The following is a 24,716-nucleotide window of genomic DNA, read 5'->3' as shown; positions in this document are numbered from 1 at the left end:
AACAGCCCGGACTCTTAAAAATCATTACTTGTTAAGGTCATGAATAACCAAAAAAAAAAAAAAAAAAAAAAGGTAAGAGAATTGTTCTAGATTAAAGAAAAAAAAATTAAAAATGTTTCAGTGTGAGCAGTAAATATAATGCATGATCTTTCACTGGATCACAGATCTGCAGGAAAAAAGGATATTAGGGAAAAAGGATATTAATGGACAACTGGGTAAATATAAATATGGACCACACATAAGATGTTACTGTAACCATGTTACATTTCTTGAGTATGATAGTGGCATTGAGATTCTATAGAAGAAAAATGTTCTCTTCTTGGGAGATACATAGTGAAGTACTTAGGGGTGAAGTATGAAAATATTTGCAACTTACTTTAAAACGACTCAAAGATTTAGAGATAGATACTGTAAACTATATATCTATATCAGCATATACATATACATGTGAGTAGAGAGAGACTTTTAAAACATGGCAAAACGTTAACAACTGATAGATTAAATAAAGGGTTTACAGATGCTCATAGTATAATTTGTTCCAAGTTTTAAAAGGTAGATGTTATTCTTTAAAATAACAACTTGAGAGAAAAATATAACACAAGGTAAAAATGTATTAGCATCACAAGAAATAAAACAAATAACACCATGCAAATTCTGAAAATACAGGAATTAGTAAGGATCTAACAGATGACAACATTGAATAAGTGGCACTTGGACTGGGAGTTAGACAACAAAACTCTAAAAAAGTTAAAAATACATTAATATATTCCTTTATAAAAAGTGAAAAAATATAGCATATAGACTATATACCAAAAAAAATTAAAGAATAAAAAGGATTTGGAAATGAGGATACAAAGGGAACATCATGAGCAATAGCAGAGTACCAAGAAACTCAGGGTATACCTGAGAAGTGTAGCAGATGCCATGGTGTCCCACCATATTCCCTTGGTCCTCCCACCCAGAAGTCACCCACAGCTCTGAATTCCTGTAAAATAGAGTTTCTAAGCCATGGGACTATTGACATTTGGGGATGGATAACTCTTTGCTATAGGGGGCAACCACATGAACTGTGGTATATTTAGCAGTATCCCAGGTCTCTACCCACTAGATGCCAGCCAGTAGCACTTTTTCCTCCCCCCAGTTGTGACCACCAAAAATGTCCACAGAATTTGCCAAATGCTCCTTGGAGAGCAAAATAACCTCCTCCTCTCCCCTGAGCCCCACCCTCAGTTTGAGAAAGAACCACTGCTAGAAATCGTGGTCATCCAGCTCCAGTAACTGCATCTGTCTGCATAAGGGCATTCTCTGGCCTAGCAAGTAGCTTGGCCAGTATATAAAAAGGCTGGACTACTTGCAAGTGAATGACACTAAGAATCAAGGGTGAGGGTGCATGTGTAAACAACTTCCTTGCCTTTCCCTGGCACAATACTGAAGTGAGTTTCACATAGTTGGGAGGTTGTGAGTGAAATTTAACCCCCCTTAACAACAGCAATAACCTACTCTTCAATGTGCTCTATTTTGGCTTTTCTCCCTCTCTTTCTCTTTCCCACCCCCTCACTGTGCTTCCAGAGATCACCTCCTATATTAGTCCATTTTCACATTGCTGATAAAGACATAACCAAGATTTGCAATTTATAAGGCAAAGAGGTTTAATGGTGAACCTCTTCCACATGGTGAGCCAGTTCCACAATGGTGAGCCAGTTCCACATGGCTGGGGAAGCCTCACAAACATGGCACAAGGCAAGGAAGAGCAAGTCACAACTTACATGGGACAACAGTAGGCAAAGAGAGGGCTTGTGCAGGGAAACTCTCCCTTATAGAACCATCAGATCTCATGAGACTTATTCACTATCACAAGAACAGCACAGGAAAGACCTACTACCACAATTCAATCAACTCCCACTATGTCCCTCCCACAACACGTGGGAGTTCAGGATGAGATTTGAGTGGGAAAACAGACAAGCCATATCATTCCACCCCTGACCCTTCCTAAATCTCATGTCCTCACATTTCAAAACCAGTCATGCCTTCCCAACAGTTCCCTAAAGGTTTAACTCATTTTGGCATCCAAAGTCTCATGTGAGACAAGGCAAGTCCCTTCTGCCTATAAGCCCATAAAATCAAAAGCAAGTTAGTTACTTCCTAGATAAAATGAGGGTACAGGAATTGGGTAAATACAGCCATTCCACATGGGAGAAACTGGCAAAACAAAGGGGGCTACAGGCCCCAAACAAGTCCAAAATCCAGTGGGGCAGTCAAATATTAAAGCTCCAAAATTATCTCCTTTGACTCCATGTCTCACATCAGGTCATGCTGATGCAACAGATGGATTCCCATGGTCTTGGGCAGCTCCACCCCTGTGGTTTTGCAGGGTACAGCCACCCTCCCAGTTGCCTTCACAGGCTGGTGTTGAATGTCTGTGGCTTTTCTAGGCACATGGTACAAGCTGTCAGTGGATCTACCATTCTGGGGTCTGGGGATGATAGCCCTCTTCTCACAGCTCCACTAGGCAGTGCCCCAGTAGGAACTCTGTGTGGGGGCTCCAACCCCACATTTCCCTTCTGTACTGACCTAGCAGAGGTTCTCCATGAGGGCCCCACCCCTGCAGCAAACTTCTGCCTGGGCATCCAGGCATTTCCACACAACTTCTGAAATCTAGGAGGAGGTTCCCAAACCCCAATTCTTCACTTCTGTGCACTCACAGGCTCAACACCACATGGAGGAGGAAAAGAGAGAGCTTGTAGAGGGAAATTCCTCCTTAAGGAACCATTAGATCTAATGAGACTTAGTCACTATCACAAGAACAGCATGGGCAAGACCTACCCCCATGATTCAATTACCTCCCACAAGTCCTTCCCACAACATGTGGGAATTCAAGATGAGATCTGGGGTGGGGACACAGCCAAATCATATCATCTCCCAGTGAAGTATATGTACTCAAATTTTTGTCTCAGGGTCTTCTGTTTCAGGAACCAAACAAAGGCAGGAAGCTTGGCTGTTCAGTGAGGAAATATATATTTCTCCTGGAGAAAAGAAATTTTTGATATCTATCTATTCATGGCCCTATGTGATTTTCTAAAATCATATCTCTGACAGTTCTGCCTGTTAAATGACAACCCCACAAGAAGACAGCACTCAGTCTGGCCCACTAAAGATCAATGCCATAAGACAAGGCTTTGGTATTTCTATTTCTATCCCACCACTAGTAAAGGAAGGCAGCAGGTTTGTGCCCAAAAGGCAAATAAAGGAACAAAACAAACAAACAAAGCTACTTAATATAGAGGAGAATGGTTCAAGCTATTAAAGCTGCCTGTTGTACCAAATTAATCAAACAAAAAGCATAGCCTGAGCCCTGGGAGAGTCTGGTTTGGCAACTCACTACAGCCAGCCAGACATTTTCGCAGAGTACAGCAATTTCTTACAAGAATTATAGCTGATGAGGGGTGAGGGGACAAAGACTGAAAAGACTGGCCTGAGGCCCAGAGTTTAAAAAGTACAAGATGAGCCTGAAACATCTGGTCATGCCAGAAAGCAAGAAACTATCAAAGGCTTTGGGGGTCATATCAACAAGACTTGAAGAGCCATCATGCAGAGGCTCCTGGTCAAAGATGGATGAATTTAAGCATCAGTAACAATAACTGTAATGAATTAAAACACAACAAATTATTTTAAACCCATGAGTTAATGATATATTAACAAATCAAGTTGTCTTCAGAAGATGTGAAAGATCTACATATTATTTTGAAAACTGGAAAATAAAGAAAAAGAATTTATCCTATCCTTCCTAAAGAAACCTGTACTCAGGATTACAAAATAGTTGATCAGGAAAAACTCTCGACACAAGTATTCCAACTAATAAATGAAGAAGAAATGACAGAATATCACCATTTTGCAACACTTAACAAATTAATGGATCTAAGCAAAGATCACTGAAGGCTGCCATATTATATGCGTCCAATGAAAGAATATGTTACCTGTGAGATATTCTTGCCAGAAACCAAAACCGAAACAAACAAAAAAAAACCTGAACCTGAGTAAGCTTCTAGATCAAACTACCACATCAAATGACACCACAGAAATGAAATCATCAAAATCAAACTGTGGAAAACTAGAGAATAAATGGCCCAGCTTCTTTACAAATAAATATAAAACAAAGAAGAAAAAGAAGAGAGAAAAAAATGGCCGGGCGCAGTGGCTCAAGCCTGTAATCCCAGCACTTTGGGAGGCCGAGATGGGCGGATCACGAGGTCAGGAGATCGAGACCATCCTGGCTAACACGGTGAAACCCCGTCTCTACTAAAAAAATACAAAAATCTAGCCGGGCGTGGTGGCGGGCGCCTGTAGTCCCAGCTACTCGGGAGGCTGAGGCATGAGAATGGCATAAACCCGGGAGGCAGAGCCTGCAGTGAGCTGGGATCCAGCCACTGCACTCCAGCTTGGGCGACAGAGCCAGATTCCGTTTCAAAAAAAAAAAAAGGAGAGAGAAAAAAATAACAGAAGGTGAAGAAATGAGAACCAAGTGAAGAATATGAAGAAAAGGAGGAGGAGGAAAAGGAAAAAAAGACAAAGAAAAAAGGGAGGAATAAGGGAACCAGATAACTGCAAATAAGGGACCTAAATGACATATCAACCTATTGCAATGTGTACACAATCAGTATCCACACAACTGTAAAGCACACACACATTTTACATATGTATGTTTGTATATGTATGTACATATGTATACGTGTGTGTGTGTATATAGCAACCAAAAAAATTGAATAATGACTAGTAATAAAAGACTTAAGAAGCAGCATTTATTTTTTAAAGTGTGCCAATGATATTAAAGTTGTTTACAAAGAGAGTCCATAGCTTATAAAGACAAATACTGAATACACATGGATGATATGATATGACACATACTGAATACTCATGGATGATATGATATGACACATACTGAATACTCACGGATGATATGATATGACACTTGGAATTTGCTTCAAAATTATTTGGGAAAAAACTGATGGAGGACATATGAAATAGAATTGACTATGAGTTGATAGCTGTGAAACTGTGTGATAGGTACACAGGAGTTCATTATACCATTCTCTTTACATTTCTAAGTGCTTGAAATTTTCCATTTCAAAAATATTTTTAAGTGATTTTCTCCAAGACTCCACATATTGCCACCAAGATTTGATTTCATATGGTAAACCAATATAATTTACATTGAAATAATTTTCATTCAGCATACTTACAGAGTTGGAAAAAAACTTATAATGAAAGCAACGAGAAAATTTATTACCAAAAACGGAACACCAGAGTGGGAAAAAAGGGCATTATTAATAATTAACCAGGACAACAGACATAGAGGGGGATATGGTTCATTGCCCTCCGTATGTTATCCAGCTCAGTTTCTGACATAGTTGAACTCACAATTATCCCTTAAAACATACCCTATCTCCAATAAAGCAGTTATACTACATCTATATCAATTTCTCCTGTAACGAAAACCTCACTACTTCCCAAAGTAGTTCCTTACATTAGAGGACAACAACAATTATTAAAAACTCTCTGCGGAGTCTAAATCTGTTTCCTAATAACTTCTACTTGCTAACATTGGTTTTATTTTCTAGAAGAACAAAATGTGATGAGTAGAAAGAACCCAGAATTGAGAACAGAGAACTGGATCTGCTAAGAACTAATGAAATCATCTTGAACAATTTATAAAACCTAAAACCTATCTGAGCCTCCATTTCCAGCCCTTTCTATCTTTAAAAACTAGCACTCAGCTTCTTCAAGCAGTGTGTAATGTGTAATGATTTCTGTCGAACACACCCTAGTTAATGTTGTTCCTACACTGTGCTGCACAAAAGTCAATACAACACTCATGTATGGTCTGCCATATTACAGGCACAACAACCTCATTCCACACTGGAGACCCAAAGTTTCACTAATCCAGCACAAGACTGTGTTAGCTTTTTCAGTAATTGCATCACATTACTGGTTCATACTATATATTGCAGATAATTTTTTATGTAACTGCTTTCCTCCACTTATATAACTAATTTTTGAAACCTAAATAATGGATGTCTTCATCTGTTTTTTTGTGTTACTATAACAGAATACCTGAGACTGGGCAATTTATATAAAGAAAAAGGTTTATGTAGTGCGTAGTTCCACCAGTTGGGAAGTTCAAGTTTGAGTGGTCAAGTGTGGTAGCTTCTAGTGAGGGCCTCATGCTGCATGGAAACATGGCAGAGAAATGGAAGGGAAACCAGGTACATGAGAAGGGAAAAGGACAACACATGAGAGGTAGTTTCATTTTATAACAACCCACTCTCTTGGGAACTAATCCATTCTCATGAGAACTAATCCGGTATCGAGAGAAATACACTAATCCATCTATCTTCATGATCTAATCACCTCTGAAAGGTACCACCTCTCAACAGCACCACATTGAAGACAAAGTCTCGATATGGCAAACCATATTCAAACCATAGCAACGGACTTTACTCTTATTACATCCTGCTGCTCCCAAACCAACATACTAACCTACTGGAAAAAACTGAAATTTTGTCACATGTCATAGTAGCTGTCTCTTTAAACTTGAGTCCTCCACAAGTTGAACAAGTATGTTATATCACTCAGAAAAATGTTGAATAAAACAGAGTCAAAAATACAACCCTAGAGTATTTCATCTGAGATTTTCCAATGATTGTTCCATTTACTGCAAATCTGCTTAACTACTTTTTGGTATAATAACATATGAAACATCTAGAAAGACATCAGAGGGAAATTGTTAAATTTTCTTCTGAAATGATTTGCTATGTCAGCTGATCTACCATTAAAAAACCATAAGACTGGTTTAGTATAACTTGCTTCTATGTAAACCCATGTTGGCTGCTAAAGATATAACATGTTTTAAATGCTCTCAAACAATTTATTGACTCCTTTAGGAATATATATATATCTTCCCTTTTTTTCTTTTTTTTTTTTTTTTTTTTGAGACAGAGTCTTTGTCTGTCACCCAGGTTGGAGTGCAGTGGTGCAATCTCAGCTCACTGCAACCTCCACCTCCCAGGTTCAAGCAATTCTCCTGCCTCAGCCTCTGGAGTAGGTGGGATTACAAGCATGTGCCAACACGCCCAGGTAATTTTTGTATTTTTAATAGACATGGTGTTTTGCCATGTTTGCCAGGCTGGTCTCGAACTCTGGACTTCAGGTGATCCGCCCACCTCGGCCTCCCAAAGTGCTGGGATCACAGACGTGAGCCACCTTGCCTGGCCCCTCCTTCTTTTCTTTAAATATTGGGACTATGATTTCCTTCATCTATAGTCTGCTGCCATTATCCACAATTTCTTCAACCAGATGATTACTGTGGTAATTCTAGTAATTCCACTTGTCAAAAAGATCACCACAATAAAAGGAATTTTGGTATGGCTAATTAGTTCAAATAAGAATTCTGCTGAGAGCTCATTTCAGTACCATAAAACTGTCACGCAGATAAGAAAATAAAGTTGTTTTGTTCCTAGGACAAAAATATTTTTTGAATGAGCACTGTAGTGTTGTCTCGTGGATAATATTCTTTTTAATGATAGTAGCTATATATGCACTTACCAAGAACACTACTAAAGCAATTGCTACAATAGGTAGTAGATTAGATGACATCAAACGGTCTTTAGCTCTAAAAACATGCAGTTCCTCAGTTCAGTTAATTATTAGGATGACATAAATTCTGAAAAACCCATGTTTCTTAAGAGGTACTGTAGCAAAATAATAGCTTGAAGAGCTAATAGTCTATTTTAATTAAATTTGCTTTTAACCGTATCAAATTTCTTTCTGATCCCCTCTGTTTCATAAAATAAAACTGGGTACTTATTTAAATCATAAGCTAAAGTTAAAATCTTTTGATAACTTCATTTCTAAATACATTTTAAGTACATTTGAAAATGAAAATCCAATTTTTTCACTCACAAATGCTCAAAGAGTTTAGCTATACCTATCTCGTCCACTTTATTATCTTGACCTTTAAGTTTCCTTCTCTCATATTTCCCACATTAAAGAAAAACCACCAGGCACAGTGGCTCACACCTGTAATCCCACCACTTTGGGAGGCCAGGAGGATCCCTTGAAGCTAGGAGTTAGAGACCACCCTAGGCAATAAAGCAATGCCCTGTCTCCATAAAAAATTAAAACATTAGTCAGATGCAGTGGCATGCACGCGTAATCCCAGGAATTGAGAGGCTGAGGCAGGAGGATTGCTTTAGCCAAGGAGTTTGAGGCTGCAGCGAGCTATGATTCAGTGCATTCCAGCCTGGGTGACAGCGAGATCTTATCTCTTAAAAAAAGAAACAAACAAACAAAAATTTCCAAATGATTTTAGAAAGTAGTTCAAAACTGTTGTTTAACTTATAAACCAAAAAGATATGATTAAGGGAGACCAGACATGGTGGCACATGACTGTAATCTCACTGTTTTGGGAGGCTGAGGCAGGATAATCATTTGAACCCAGGAGTTTGCGATCAGCCTGGACAACATAGTGAGACCCCATCTCTACAAAAAAAATTTAAAAATTAGCCAGATGCGGTGGTGCATGCCTGTAGTCCCAGCTACACAGGAGGCTGAGATGGGAGGATCACTTGAGCCTGGGAGGTCAAGGTTACAGTGAGCTATGATCGCACCACTGCATTCCAGCCTGGGTGACAGAGTGAGACCCGATCTCTTCGAAAAAAAAAAAAAAAAAAAGATAATTAAGGCAATTAGAGATGTATTAGGCCAGGTAATAGAAGTGAATCACAAATCCATGTTACTGGGTCAGGGCATAGAAGATACAACCACATGCTAAGTACAGATACTCTTCAACTTACAATGGAGTTACCTCCCAGTAAGCCCATCATAAGCTGAAAATATTGTTAGAAAAAAATGCATTTAATAACCTACTGAACATCATAGCTTAACCTACCCTACCTTAAATGTGCTCAGAACACTTACATTAGCTTACAGTTATGCAAAATCATCTAACACAAAGTCTATTTTATAATAAAGTGTTGACTATCTCATGTAATTCATTGACTACTAACACTGGAAGTGAAAAGCAGAATGACTGCATGGGTACTCAAAGCACAGTTTCTACAGAATGTGCATCACTTTTGTACCATCGCAAAGGTAAAAAAATCCTAAGTTGAACTATTATAAGTTTGGGGATTGGACCGTCTGTTGTCTTAAAAACACATATAGCAAAATAAAGCACTTAAGACTATTCTCTACATCTCAAAGCTGAAACTGAGCCTTTATCTCACATAAGCCTGATTAACTTCTCACCCGATCTTCACCAGATTCTGCGGGTGATTTCTGTTCTCGGAAACAAAACAAAAACAACCAACCACAAGTTGTTACTCCTAAAGTGTTTAAGAGATGCCCACACAATAGTGGAAGTTTTTCAGTTAACTTCCCAATGCCAACTGACCACCACCTTCCCCAGCTGATGTATGGCAGATGGCATTAGCATCTGATAGTGTGTTTACTGCCTATTCAGCAAAGCCATTACTTATCCTTATTTATCATCATAAGCAGTTGATTTGCTCTTATCTACTAATACGGAGAAGCAAGTTATTATTGTATGATAATAAAGATATTTATTTCCTAACATGCTAAGTGGAAAAAGCACTGGACTTGCAACTCAGAAGTCCCGGCCCTGAGTTCCAGGTCCCTGATCTCCCAGTTATTTGACCTCAGACTAGTCACTTAGGCTCTGTGGTCCTGTCTTACATGTAAAGCAAGACAGCCAGTCCTCAGAAAGTTGTTGGAAGATTAAAATGAGACCATTTTAAGTAAAACTACTTTGGAAAATACGAAATGTTATATGACTGTAAACATTTCTTTCTAATTCCTAGCTGAGCTATACAAAGTAGAAACTTCAGGCTGATGTGGCACAGCTCGACACAGACAAGCAACACTTGCCAAAAAATCAGTAGAAATAACCACAGAATGCTAGCTGGGGAGAAAAAAACCACACCAATCTTTCTTTGAATTCTGAGTTCATTGTTTAACAATGAGTCTTTTGCTGACTGCACACACAGGCACAAACCAGAGCACCAGCAGCAGAATCAAACTTGCACACAAAGGGCAATCTTGGACTATGCCTTGTACTTCGGCTCCCACAAAATAGTGCTTGGAAGGCTGTGCAAGACTCCACCCGCTTTCACAAATTTTGTGAAAATCAAGCATTAGCCTGTGGAATTCATGAAAAAAACTGAATACTTTCTACTGTCAAATAACTCTGAAATGCCTAGTAACTGGATAATAAAGATGTAAAAAAAAATGGTATGAAGGATCCTTTGAGTTCACACACGACAGATCTAAACAATAAGTCTAACAATAAACAAAAGCAAGTGCAGTAATCCACAGAAGATGAAGTGGGGAAACAATCTATTGAAATGAATGAAAAATTAAGAAGCTGAAAAAGTAGAACGAAGCAATCAGAATTCTTCAAAAGTAGATATTAAAAAAATGCTTTTCAGAAGCAATGAATGAAAAGACTAAAAAATAAAAATAAAACTATGACCAGAGTAAAAACAGTTAAAGACACATAAGCTCTAGCCAACATTCACTGAACGTACGAAAAAACAAAATCAAGCAAAAGAAAATGAGCAGTTTTTCAAAAGCAATAGCATCACAATGGCAATTTTTTCTGATAGTTTAAATGTAAGTTGATGATAACAAAGGACAAAGACAGTTTCGCCTCTGCCAGGAAAATTACGCAAGTCAGACAGAAGGAAATCAAGCAGTGTCTGTGAGAGCGAGTTATCTACATGTACTGCAGTTTTCAGGGAAGGAGTAGAGAAAGCAGCAAACACAAGTCACAACATCTCAGAAGTGCCAAGGTCACTCCAACACAGTAGAAAAAAAAAATAGAACATTAAGAAATATTGAAATAGAAGCAAGTGACAGAGATCAAAAGTGAAATATATTAGACTCCCCTGATAACCTAGGAGCAAATTCTATCTTCTGACTAGACTACATAAAGATTGGATATATCACTGTTATCCTGTCATGAAAGTACTGTTCTTTTATCCAGTAGTAGTATTTTAATGAGGCTTTACAGCATCTCTCTTCATAAAACATTAATTAAAAGATTCCAACAATTAATCAGGTATCTTATTTCACTAAATGGAAAACCGTCTAAAACTTGCAGGATTCCTAGGCTCTTAGGATCACATTTAAACAAGGAGCATCTAATCCCTTCACAGAAACAATACATTGACTCGCCTGTGGCTGGTGACCAGATTGCTGGATGCTACAGAAAACAATTCTTACTTTTATAGAAGCAAGTCAATTTATAGTGCCACTCAATTAGCAACTCTTGCTGAGTCCTCAATTTGGACAAAAGCTCTCTAAAGCTTCATAGCTAGAGCTGGAGATTTGTTGCCTTCTTCTCTCAAGAAAGCTGCTACTTAAAATCTAAGTCCCCACTCTAAAGGTGGTGTTCTTCCATTTCACAAAACTACAAGTGGCTTTGGGTTATTCAAATTCCTCAAGTCATCTTGAGATTCAGAACTCACGAACACAGAGCCACATTGAGCCTGAGGCACTCCTCTGGAAAAAAAACCTCTCTCCTTCTTCTGCAGGGCTCAGAGTACTTCAAACTGATAGTGTATACTGTGTGCAAATTCTCCCAAGGAAGGCAGACCACTTACACATAATGACAAAATGCCAAGCTGCTGTCTTTCCTCACAAGAGTATTTGTTAGGCAAGGAGCTAAAAGTCAGTCATCTGTACTGTCTTCAATACTCTCCACCAAGCAGCCAGGCCTTTGTAGACCTTGCACCTCTTGGCAGGTGAGCTCTACTCCAACTTCATAAAAAAAATAAAAAATAAAAATAAATAAACCCTACTAAATATACATATTTATATTTTTTATATATATAAAGCAGCCTGTGGAATTCTTGAAAAATCTAAATGCTGTTTACTGTCATCAGATGTGAATTCCTCACCCTTGCTCCTCAATATTCACCCATTTCTTTCCTAATCCTTTTGTCTTTTCCTTCTCCCTCTGGAGACTTAACTTCTATATCTCTGCTCCTCTTCCCATCTCTTCCACCCTCCTACAGGCTCTTGTCCACTTCTATTCTTCAGGATCTACATTCCAATTACTACTGCCACCTACAAAAACTACCCCAAACTCAGGGCTTAAAACAACAATTTTCTTATGCTCACAGATTCTGTGGGTTAGAAATATAGGCAGAATGTAGTCGGGTGATTCTTCTGCTCCTCACAGCACTGACTGAGATCACTCAATGGTGTTCAGCTGGTAGTGCTCAGTTTGAAAGGCCCAACACAATTTCACTGACATTTCTGATGCCTGGGCTGGGAAAACTCCAAGATAAAAACTGACAACTGCAGCACCTACATGTGGCCTCTTCATGGAGTTTGGCTACCTGACAGCATAGCAACCTCAATGTAGACAGACTTCTTATGCAGTGGTGCAGAGCTCCAAGCAAAAGCATTCCTACTAGAGTAAGATGAAAGCCACATTCCCTTTTATGACCCAGCCTTGAAAGTCATACTGCATAATAAGCATCATATTCTATTAGCCAAAATCATCACAAGCCCACCCAGATTCAAGGGGAATAAAATTATACTTGGAGGAGTGGTAAGGTCATGGTATAGAAGAACATGTGGAATGGGAAATGCTGTTGTGGCCATCTTTGGAAAACACAGTTTGCTACAGTGTCTTACTTCACTTACTACTTCCTTTTCATCTAAAATCATGTTCTACCTAATTCTTTTTTAAAATGTCTACTCTTAGTGCTGTCTAGAGTAGGCTTAGATAAAGAAAAAAATGGGATGGTAATTCCAGACAGAGATAAAAGAACTAGCAAAACTTAAAGGGTAGGAAGCAAATTATGTGCCCAAGGAATGATGAAGAACAGCAGATAATGTTGAAAAGTGAGGTTAAGGACAGGCTATCAAGAAATCTGGTTTAGTAGAAAATGGGGTAAAGAGAATGCTGGAAAGATTATGATGGTGCCAAAAAAATGGAGGCCATCAAATACTGTGCTTCAAAATTTGGACTGAGTAGGTCCTCAGTAGTGACTGGTGCATAGATGAATGAATTAAAGTACTTTGAAATTTGTGGATTCTTTTCTTTCTACAGGAGATGGTCATCCCTGCAATTGCCTGGCACTTGTTTTACCCAAGTGTAGTGAGATAATGTTGTGGAAAACAGAAAAAGGAGAAACAGGAAGACAATAACTAAAATTCTTTTAGCCAGAGAAGAAACAGTTTTGCAATTTGCTCTACACTGAGATGACCAAATTGTCTGATTTCAACATTAAGTAGCATTCATTCCTTAGTCATGACATACTTTAGGCATACTGTCAAGCAACACATCTTGTGTCTAAATAACCATTTCATGATTTGCTTATCAGATTCATCCCAAGGACAGAATCAAAAGCTCTGCTAAAATTGGGATAAATTAGATTTATCTTTTGCTTCCAATGTACTATACTCATCATTCTGTAAGAATTGATCTATTAAGAATTGTTTTTTACAAAGCAAAATTGGTTAGTCCTATACTAGCCCAAATATTGACAAACTACTTTTGTGATTCTTTTTCTGAGTTATTTCTAAATATGCATGTCAACCTGCTAAATCTATATAACCTTCACCATTATCTTTTACTTTCTTTAATGCAGAAACTATGCTACTGCTTTTCAAATCTTTAGATACTTCCTTATCCCACTGGAAGATTCCCAAAATTACTTAGTGTCCTTCCAATTAAGAATTTCCACATAAGACATCATCTTTTAGTGCCTTTGTATCACTCATTTAATAAACATTTCCTGATTGTCTACTGTGTGGGTCATCCGCAACAGACCTTAGAAATCACAGAAGATTCTTGCTCCTAGAGTTTAACAATATATTATTTTAGAGACTAAAGACTTGGTTTGATAGAAATAATCTGGACATCAAATTCTTTCATGTCTCAAATCCAAAAATGTCTTCCTTTGTGCCATCCTTAGTGCACTATCAGGATTTGGGGTGTTTCTATGATGCTGTTGCTTGATACCCATAAATCTGACATAAATTTGGCCTTCAAAAAGCTCACTATTTTTCTATAAAGCAGCACAACTTATCTTTCCTTTCCCTTCATTTATGTTAGGAACCAAAACATAAAAGAAACCAAGAACTACATTAATGATCTCATTTAACTCCACAGAAGATATGGTTTTTGTAAAGATGAAAAGACGACTCAGAAGTATAAAAAGATCTGGGCCATCATAGATTATTAAGAATACCATTTAAAATAATTCATGCATGAGGTTGCATCCTCTTTATAAACAGGTTCCTCTCTTAGGTGAACTGGGGTAAAGGTAATCACCATTCTACAGGAAAAAAAAATCAGGTTGCCAAAATGTGACCTGTGAGTCATAAGAAAGGAGGAAAATTGCTCATTTTTCTAAATCTCACAACATAGGTCACCCATTATGGAATGAAAAATCTGAAAAACTAAAATGATGCTTTTATTTTAACATTAAATAGTCCAAATAAAGTGCTTTATCTCTGTTCATATAGTTTGAAAATCCAATGCAAATATTCAAGTCATATCCAAGGTGAATAGTCTTAGCCAATGCTGATATTAGGAATACAAAAATCTCGATGTTAAGGGAATAAAACACAGAGAAGAAATTAGGCCATGTTACCATCCTTGACAATCAAAGCCTAAAACAAAATAAAACTAAAAATTCCCGTGTGACTCTGAAGACAAGCACAACTTCATTTGCAATGGGGAGCAAACTTCCACTAGTGCACATATCTGTGTTATGGGAAAAACAGAGAAGATCTACAAATGATATAAAAGATCACTCAAGTTTTTGCCCTAGACCAACAAATCGATCAGAGTAATTTCAAATTGCTACCTAGTAACTTTAGAATTTGCCAAAGTTTGAAGTTTTTTGTTCTTTAAAGGAAGAAAGCAGCAATGAGTAACAATAGTGTGCTTCCTGGCCTTAGGAAGAGTGAGACAGGAGCTCTCCAGCTGCACTTCCTAGCAAAGTATGCCAGCTGCCTTCTGCAAACTGAGATCAAATTGCCAAGAACTTACAGGGGAGCAGTTATGATGGATGACCTAAAATACTGATCTGTTGCAAAGAGGATGTAGTGCAAACCACACAGGAACTGACAGGAAATCAGCCCTTGGGCTGGCAACTACAGATTCAAGAAGGCTAGGAATCCTGGACCTTTGACAGCCAAATTTCATCATCTCCTTTGTAGGAAGAGTTATACTTCTGAGAGAGCAGTCTGAAAAATCTTGTACAAAGCTTTTTGGTGTCTATTCCTACTTAATAATACTGCCCCCTGCCTGAACCAGTGGTTTCCTCACATGTGTGAAAAGCCCATCGAAGGTCCCAGAGCACTACTTGACCAAAAATCACATGTTTGCTGGCACACACCTTCATTCTCTCAGCCACGAGCCCACTGAATGCCATGAATGATTCACAGGCTGTCATGGTGGTAAGAAGAAAAACTAATATTTGGAGTTCACCAAATAGTGAGTCATGCTTCTGGAAGAAAAGAAAGCCTTACAATTGGCAGCCCTTTGGCATGAAATTTTAAAAATTGTTTTTAACATTAATATTAATTCGACGGAAGTTGGCAAAAAGAAATTGATTGAGAAACGTGATATTTGGTTGGCTTATGCCATATAAAAGTCCAGTTCATGCTCCAAGAAAAAGGATGAGTAGGATATCTATTACCTATTTCTAGACTTGCCTTCTGTACTCACTGCTGCCAAGTTACTCATTCTCCCACACAACACTTTCCATACTAATTTTGACCCTTAAGAATCAAAAAGAAGTCTTGCCTTCTTTGCTCCCAAATGCCAAAATGGAATCTTTTAGTATTTCACCTTTATAAAGGGAATGTTTGAAAACAGCCCTCTTTGGCTGTGACATCAGTGAGTTGCTGAGGCCTCCAAGGGCCGGAGGAAGCATTCCCAGTCCCTCACAGTGCTGCTGCACTCCTACGGTGCAATCTGGCAATGGCCAGCGACCAAATCTTTAAAGCTGTTTTATGGTATTTAACATATGGTCATAAATTGCTCAGTGCTCTAAAGAGGGGCTAAATTTGCCGCCCCTATTGATGAGACATGTTCTTATTTATTTAAATTTAGTGGCAAGCTGGCATTTCTCCAGATGGAGAGGTTTAGGCATAAGTACAAAGGAAGAACTAACTAGAAATGAGTTGTAACTTTTCTATACACTGAATGCAACCCCACAAACTCAGACTTCTGTGCCCAAGTTTGTGCACCGCTATCAAACACAGCTTACTAAATAGAAAGACAATAATATGAAAAGACTCTAATTTCTAAGGGCCAAGAAGGGATGAAACATAAATTTTATTCAGACTGGATAAGAATTTTTTTTAAATCTCCTTCTCTTTCTCCTCAGGCTAGCTCTATTCTCACCCACCTCTCTTACCTGTCTCTTTATTTCCCTCACAAATTAGATGTATCCGGTCTTCATGTGAAACCCCACATCTGCAAAACTCTCTAGAACTTCTTAAATCTTCTGGCATTCACTTTCTTATTTTGCCATATTTTTCATTGTTTATTTTTTAATGGTTTTAATTTTCCATCACTAAAAACATGATCCTACTGAAACATTTTGTTCCCTTCCTTTTACGAGCTAGCCCTGTAGCCAAAAGCAGACAAAAAAAAAAAAAGATTTTTTTTTTTTGAGATCGTTAGTAGTGATATTAATGTGGATGGTATCAAAAGAGAAGTGTGGACTCAGTGCAGTGGTTTGTGCCTGTAATCCCAGCACTTTGGGAAGCTGAGGAGGGATTATCACTTGAGCCCAGGAATTCGAGACCAGCCAGGGCAACATACAGAGACTCTGTCACTACAAAGAACCCAAAAAGGTCAGGCACGGTGGTTCATGCCTGTAATCCCAGCACTTTGGGAGGCCAAGGCAGGGGGATCACTTGAGCCCAAGAGTCCAAGACCACCCTGGGCAACACAGGTACACCGTGTCTCTACAAAAAGTAAAAAAATTTGCCAAGCAAGGAGCTCAGGCTACTTGGGAGGCTGGGGTAGGAGGATCTGCTTGAGCCCAGGAGTTCAAGGCTGCAGTAAGCCATTATTGCACCACTGTACTCCAGCCTGAGCAACAGAGCAAGACTCTGTCTCAAAAAAAAAAAAAAAAAAAAATTAGCCAGGCATAGTGGCACACACCTGTAGTCCCGGCTACTCAGGAGGATCGCCTGAACTCAGGAGTTTGAGGCTGCAGTGAGCCAAGATTATACCACTGCACTCCAGCCTGAGCGACACAACAAGACCTTGTTTCAAAAAAAGAGAGAGAGAGAAGTGTGAAGGGTAGAGCCACTACTGGTTTTCTTTTTCATCTGCCAATATAGAACTGGCTAAAGAATCAAAAGTTAATTATCTTGCCTAACTCTGGAATGTGAAGAAAGATTTCAATAAATTGGAGGTTTGACAGCAGCCTGGGAACAGTATTAAAAGAATTATTCTATGAAGAATTACACTGTTTATATCAGACAGAAGTCTTGCTTTTTAATTTCAATACATAATTATTTCCCCTGAAGCAGACCTAGTGAAATCAAGGGAGATCAGTGGTCGGATAATGCTACATAAAGCCTGACATGCATGCCAAACTGGTCTGGAGTGCCTGTAACATTTGGAGCGCCCATAATACATCCCAAAAGGTCTTATGCCAACCTCTGTCTCAAATATCCTAGAGATCAATGCCCTTAAGGGCCAGAATAATAAAGAAAAAGAGTAGTTCAAAACAAACATAAGTACATTGGGGCCTTCTGGATACTTCCATTAAGGACCTAGTTTCCTAAACACCCTTCATTACGAGGCCAGACCAGAATTTTTAAATCTCTGCTTTACCAACTCTGAAAAAGTATGTGTCCTGTCTTTTCTGATACGAAGACAGCATTACCAGTGCCATAAACTTGCAAAAAGGGAATCACTTCTGAAATACAAAGATAATAGAAATGTAAGCATTTCTTGACACTATGTAGCCTCATCAATCCAGCACACAATAATCCCATTAAATGTAAATGTTCTAAACATCCCAATTAACAGGAAAAGACTGCCAGATCTAAAAAGCAAACTCCAATTATATGTTACTCGAAAACAATCTAAATATAAAGACACAAATAGGTTAAAAATAAAACAATGGAAAATTAAATTCCATGTAAAATTAATTTCAAAGCAAACACTTCCAAAGACAAAGAGTGTCAATTCAAGAAGACATAACATTCTTAAATGTTTACAAATTTCGTAACAGAGCTTCAAAATAAATGAAGCAAAAACTGACAGAACAGAACATGTAGACAAATCCACAATTATAGTCTGTGATTTCCACATCCTTCTCCCAATAATTGATAGAAGAATGATGCAGAAACTCAATAAAGATATGGTACCATTTAAACATAAACCCATAATTATAGTCAGAGATTTCAGTATCTCTCTTTAAAAAACTACAATAGGGCAAGGGATAAAAGACTACAAATAGAGTGCAGTGTATACTGTCTGGTAATGGGTGCACCAAAATCTCACAAATCACCACTAAAGAACTTACTCATGTAAACAAACACCACCTGTTTCCCAATAACCTATGGAAAAATAAAAAATTTAAAAAATTAAAAACCAAAATAACAAATAGAAAATTAGTAACAATATATCACATTTGAACAACTCTATTAATCAACTTGACCTAACTGCTATTATAGAATACTCCACCAAAGAAAAATAGAACACACTCTTTCCAGTGTACACTGAACATATACTAAAATAATCTATATCCTGGGCCATAAAACAAATCTCAATACATTTAAAAGGATGTAAGTCATACAAAGTATGTTCTATGACCACAATAAAATTAAATTCAAATTCAATAAAAGATCCAGAAAATTCTGTAAACCAAATAACATATTTCTAAATAACTCATAGGTAAAAAAAAAAATCTAAGGGAAATTCAGAACATGTGATGAGTGAAAATAAAAACACAACACAGCAAAATTTGTAGGATACAGCTAAAACACTACTTAGCTGGAAATTTATAGCATTAAGCACTCATATTAAAAAAAAAGAAAGATCTCAAATCAATGACCATGTTAATAAACTAGAAAAAGAAGAGCAAGTGAAAGTAAAAGAAGAAAGAAATATTTAAAATCTGAATGAAAATCAATAAAATAGAAAACAGAAATACAACAGAGAAGATGGATGAAACCAAAAGCTGGTTCTTTCAGAACATGAATAAATGTTTACCACTTTTTTCTTTACCACTAGCCAGACTGGCAAAGAAAACAGTTGCAGGGGAGGACGAAATGGCCAAGTCAAGAAACACAGAGGTGACATCACTACAAATTTTACACAAATTTTTTAAAATAATAAAAAAATACTATGAAAAACTTTATGCCAGTCAATTCAGCAACTTAGATGAAATGGACAAATTCCTTTAAAGACACAAATCAGCAACACTCATTCAAGATGAAGTAGATAATCTGAATAGATCTAAATCTATTAAGCAAATTTAATTTGTACTTTAAAACCTTCCCACAAAGAAAACTCCAGGCCCAGATGGTTTCACTGGCAAATTCTACCAAACATTTAAGGAAGAAATAATATGAATTCTTCACAAACCTTTGAAAAAAATGAAGAAAAGGGTTCACTTAGCAACTTATTCTATTCTGACGCCAGCTTTACCATGAGAAAAAAACAAAACAAAACAGTAAAAAGCATTCAAATAAAACTACAAACCAGTATCATTCATGAATATAAATGAAAAACTCTAAAAAAATTTAGCAAATTAAATCCAACAATATAGAAAAAGGACACTACGTCGTAACAATCAGTTTATCCCAGGAATGCAAGGTAGACTGAATATTCAAAACTCAATGAATGAAAACCACCATATTAATAACATTAAAAAACAAAAACCACATGACCATCTCAATGGATGAAGACAAGTATTTGCCAAAAATCTAACATCCATTGTTGATTTTTTTTCTGTTGGAGTCATTTCTGCATGAATAACTTTATTAACTGCTAATGAAAATTAGAACTTTTATGGGTTCTTCTGACAAGATATTTTAAAATCTTAAAATGCCTTTTCTTCACTGAAGCCATCTTTATAGTTAGCTATTGCTCTCATGTTACCTGTCATCTTGACTTCAACGAGATATTTTTTGTTCCTAAACCTCAAATTTTAAAAGTTGCTTCAAGTTAAGGAAAGGTCATTTTCCCACAGTTGATCTCTCTGAAAAACATCCATCTCCTGCTGGAAGTCTAGGAGTAAATCTAGAACTTCGGGGCCAACTGGAAATTCATTATGAACACTTGCATTGGTTAATCTTATTTATCTCCACAAGCCAAAAAATGTACAGTCCTGGAAAAGGTGGCCTCTCTGTGCACACATAACAATTTTTAAAAAGGCGAGGGCGGCCGGGCGCGGTGGCTCACGCCTGTAATCCCAGCACTTTGGGAGGCCGAGGCGGGCGGATCACGAGGTCAGGAGATCGAGACCATCCTGGCTAACACGGTGAAACCCCGTCTCTACTAAAAATACAAAAAACTAGCCGGGCGTGTGGTGGGCGCCTGGAATCCCAGCTGCTCGGGAGGCTGAGGCGGGAGAATGGCGTGAACACAGGAGGCGGAGCTTGCAGTGAGCTGAGATCGTGCCACTGCACTCCAGCCTGGGCGACAGAGCGAGACTCCGTCTCAGGAAAAAAAAAAAAAAAAGGCGAGGGCAACAGGAAGGGGACTGAGGCTTGATCACCAAAAAACAGCACAATGGAAACAAACAATACGGAATAATGAGCACTAGAATTCAAATTACCAGATGTTTTAAAGAGATGGGTGCCAATTTTCAACTCCCTTTTCAACACCACATTACAAAAGAACTATTTTTAAAAATAAAAAAAGGGGTGAGGGAAAATTTAAAAATTAAAAGAATATCTAAACTGTTGAATGACCCTCTGTTTGTTCCTGATAAACTTAAATCACATCTTCTTCTTCCATCCCCAGTTCTTTCAGAGTACGATTATCAGAAATTATCTGACCTTCGAAGAGAAACTTCAGTGAATTCACTGGATGCCCTGTCTTTGACAATATCTTTTTTTTTTCTCTTGAGATGGAGTCTCACTCCGTTGCCCAGGCTGGAGCGCAGTGGTGCAATCTCAGCTCACTGCAACCTCCACCTCCCAGGATCAAGTGATTCTCCTGCCTCAGCCTCCCGAGTAGCTGGGATCACAGGCGCCCACTACCACACCCGGCTAATTTTTTGTATTTTTAGTAGAGACTGGATTTCACCATGTTGGCCAGCCTGTTCTCAAACTCCTGATCTCAGGTGATCCACCTGTCTCGGCCTCCCAAAGTGCTGGGATTACAGGCATGAGCCACCACGCCCGGGCAACAATATGATTCTTTGAGTCTCTTAAGATGTGCTGTCATTTTCACTGAAGTAAATCTCACCTCTATCCCGTCCAGTGACTTTGAGTTCAATGTACTCGCCTTCCTTCTTATGCCCCAAGTCCTAAGTTGAAGGTTCTGGCTGCTGGTCAGACATGGTGACGACAGAGGCTTCCCCTGAGAGTCTTGGCACAGCAGCAGGCTGGGGTAGGCAGACCCTAGCTTCTGGTTTTACAATCTGTCTCCCTTCCCCACAGGACAACACTGTGGCTGACCATTCCTGATTTTAAAAAACTAAACAAAACAAAAAATCCCCAACTAACTAGGTATAAAAAGGGACTTCCTCAGTCTGATAAAGGGCATCTCTGAAAAATATATAGCCAACATTATATTAATACTTAATGGTGAAAGACAGAATTATTTTCCCCTAAAATCTGGAACAAGGTAAGAATATCTACTCTTAACACTTTTTTTTTCTTTTTCGAGGTGGAGTCTAGCTCTGTCATTCAGGCTGGAGTGCAGTGGCGAGATTTCAGCTCACTGCAACCTCCATCTCCTAGGCTCAAGTGATTGTCCTGCCTTAGCCTCCCAAGTAGTTGGGATTACAGGCGTGTGCCATCATGCCTGGCCCACCTTGGCCTCCCAAAGTATGGGGATTACAGGCGTGAGCCACCCTGCCTAGCCTTAACACTTTTCTAGCCAACAAAATACTGGAGATTCTAGTCAGTGCACTAAGGCAGGGAAGAAAGAAAAGGCATTCAGATTAGACAGGAAGGACTAAAACTGTCATTCACAGATGGCATAATTTTCTGTGCAGGAAATCTTATGGAGTCTACAGACAAACTTCTGTAACTCATACCTGAGTTTACCAAGGATCTAACATCAATAGACAAAAAAAAAAAATCAACTGTATCTCTATATACCAGCAATAAACAATCAGAAATTGAGAATTTAAAAAATACAATTTACAATGGCATCAAAATACATTAAAAACTTAACAAACAAAAAGAAGTGCAAAACCTGTACATGGAATACTAATAACATAGAAAACCAAAAAATTGACAAGATGATTCCAAATTTGATAGAGAAACGAAAAAAACTAACATTTCCAAACCATTTTGGAAAAAAAAGGAATAAAAATTGGAGGATATATACCACCTGATTTCCAAACTTACTATCAAACTATAGCAATCAAAACTGTGGTTTCAATATAAAGTTAGATACATAGACCTACAGGACTGACTAGAAAGTTCAGAAAAATGCCCACACATATGTGGGCAATTAATCTTAGATGAGAGTGCAAGGGCAATTTAAAAGAGAAAGGGCATTCTTTTCAACAAATGATACTAGAATATGTGGATGTCCATACTTTTTAAAAACCTATATCATATACAAAAATAAACTCAAAATGGATCACAAACCTAAACATAAAACCTAAAGCTATAAAACATTTAAAAGAAAACATAGTACAAAAATCTTTGTGGCATGGAATTAGGCAGTTTCGTTAAGACAATAAAAAGACAAGCCATAGTCGGGAGCAAATATTTGCATATCATACCTCTGATAAAAAAAAACTTGTAACCTAAATATATGAAGAATTCTCAAAACTCAATGATAAGAAAAGAATCCATTTTTCAAAAAGGCAAAAGGTTTGAACATTTTGCTAAAGATAATTTATCACATATAAAGAAATGAAAGGTATAATAGTAGCAGAAAAGGACAGCCAGAGGAGTTGAATAGGGGAAAAAGAAGTATATAATATTGTTAGGTTCTTACATGATAAATGAAGTATTACAGTATTTTTCATGGTAGACTGTGAAAAGTTAAAGATATGCATTCTGAACACTAGAACAGCCATGGGAAAAAAAAAAATCAAACAATGACGTATAGCTCAGAAGCCAAGAGTAGAGACAAAATAAAATCCTAAAATATTAATTAATCCAAGAGAAGGCAGTAAAAGAAACAAAAAACAGATGACATAACAAATACAAACTAAACAGCAAGATTTAGCCATAGTGGTAATCAGATTAAAGATTAAATTACCTAAACGCGCCATTTAAAAGGTAGAGATTCTCAAGCATAAACAAAGAGCAGAAAACAATGAAATGTACAGGAGAATAATAAAGAAAAATCTATGAAATAAAAAGCCGGTTATTTAAAAAAAAATAAAATTATTAATCTTCTAGTTAGATTAATCAAGGAAAGCAGAGAAAAGACACCATGTACCAATGTCAGAAATGAAAGGGGACATGAGTACAGGTCACACAGGTAGTAAAAGAATAAGATGGAAATAGATGAATAACGATATGCCAATAATTTCAACAACTTGGATGAAATGAACAAATTCCTTAAAATTAAAAGACAAGGTTGTAAAAACTCATTTAAGAATAATTTAAAAACCTGTTAGCCCTATATCTGTTAAAGAAATTGCATTTATAGTTAAAAACCTTCTCTCTCTCTCTCTCTCCTCTCCTGTCCTCTCTCTTCTCTCCTCTCTTTCTCTCTCTCTCTCTCACTACAGGTCCAGATGGCTTCATTGGTGAATTCTAACCTTTAAGGAAGAAATAAAATCAATCTTTCACAAACTCAGAAAACAGAGAAGGACTGAATACTTCCCAACTTCTTTTATAAACCCAGCATTACTCTGGTGCCAAACCAAGCAAAGAACTGCCAGTAAAGAAAAGAAATACAGCATCAAATAAAGATGCAAAGTTCTTTAAAAAGACATGAGTGAATCAACTCCAGTAATACATCAGAAGGATAATACATAATAAAGTGGAATTAATCTGCAGAATGCAACACTGGTTCAACATTTGAAAATCAGTTTATCATATTAACAGAATAAAAGAACTAAACCAAGTACACAGAGAAAAAACATTTAACATACATTAATATTCTTTTCATAATAAAAACTCTCAGCAAATTAAAATAGATGGGAACTTCCTCAGATTGATAAAAAGGCACCTAGAACTGACAATTACACTTCATGAAAGACTACCTTCTTAAGGCTAGGAATACGCAAGAAGGTCTGACTTCATCACTTCTACCTGCCACTGGCTATTAGGTATTGTCTACTGCACTAGATAGTACAATAAAACAAGAATAAGAAATATAAATTATATAGATTGGAAAGGAAGATACAAAACTGTCTTTTTCACAAGCAAATGTGTTGAAGAAAACACCTAAGAAATCTACAAAAAAATTGTTAGAATTAATAAGTAAATTTAGGGAGACAGCAGCATACAAGGTTAAATATACCAAAATCAATTACATTTCAATGAGTTCAGAA

General features: G+C 37.5%; 1 protein-coding gene and 1 pseudogene across 6 annotated transcripts in view; both read right to left on the bottom strand.

Moving 5' to 3' along the window:
• BABAM2 (BRISC and BRCA1 A complex member 2) overlaps positions 1-24,716 on the bottom strand; it is a 452,593-nt gene that overhangs the window by 372,656 nt on the left and 55,221 nt on the right. The gene's annotated exons all lie outside the window — the stretch shown is intronic.
• On the bottom strand, positions 10,387-24,713 carry LOC103220578 (small ubiquitin-related modifier 1-like; annotated as a pseudogene).

Source organism: Chlorocebus sabaeus, chromosome 14 (genome assembly GCF_047675955.1).
Source record: "Chlorocebus sabaeus isolate Y175 chromosome 14, mChlSab1.0.hap1, whole genome shotgun sequence".
In the NCBI taxonomy this organism is placed as follows: domain Eukaryota; kingdom Metazoa; phylum Chordata; class Mammalia; order Primates; family Cercopithecidae; genus Chlorocebus; species Chlorocebus sabaeus.
This window is presented reverse-complemented; position numbering and strand designations above follow the sequence as displayed.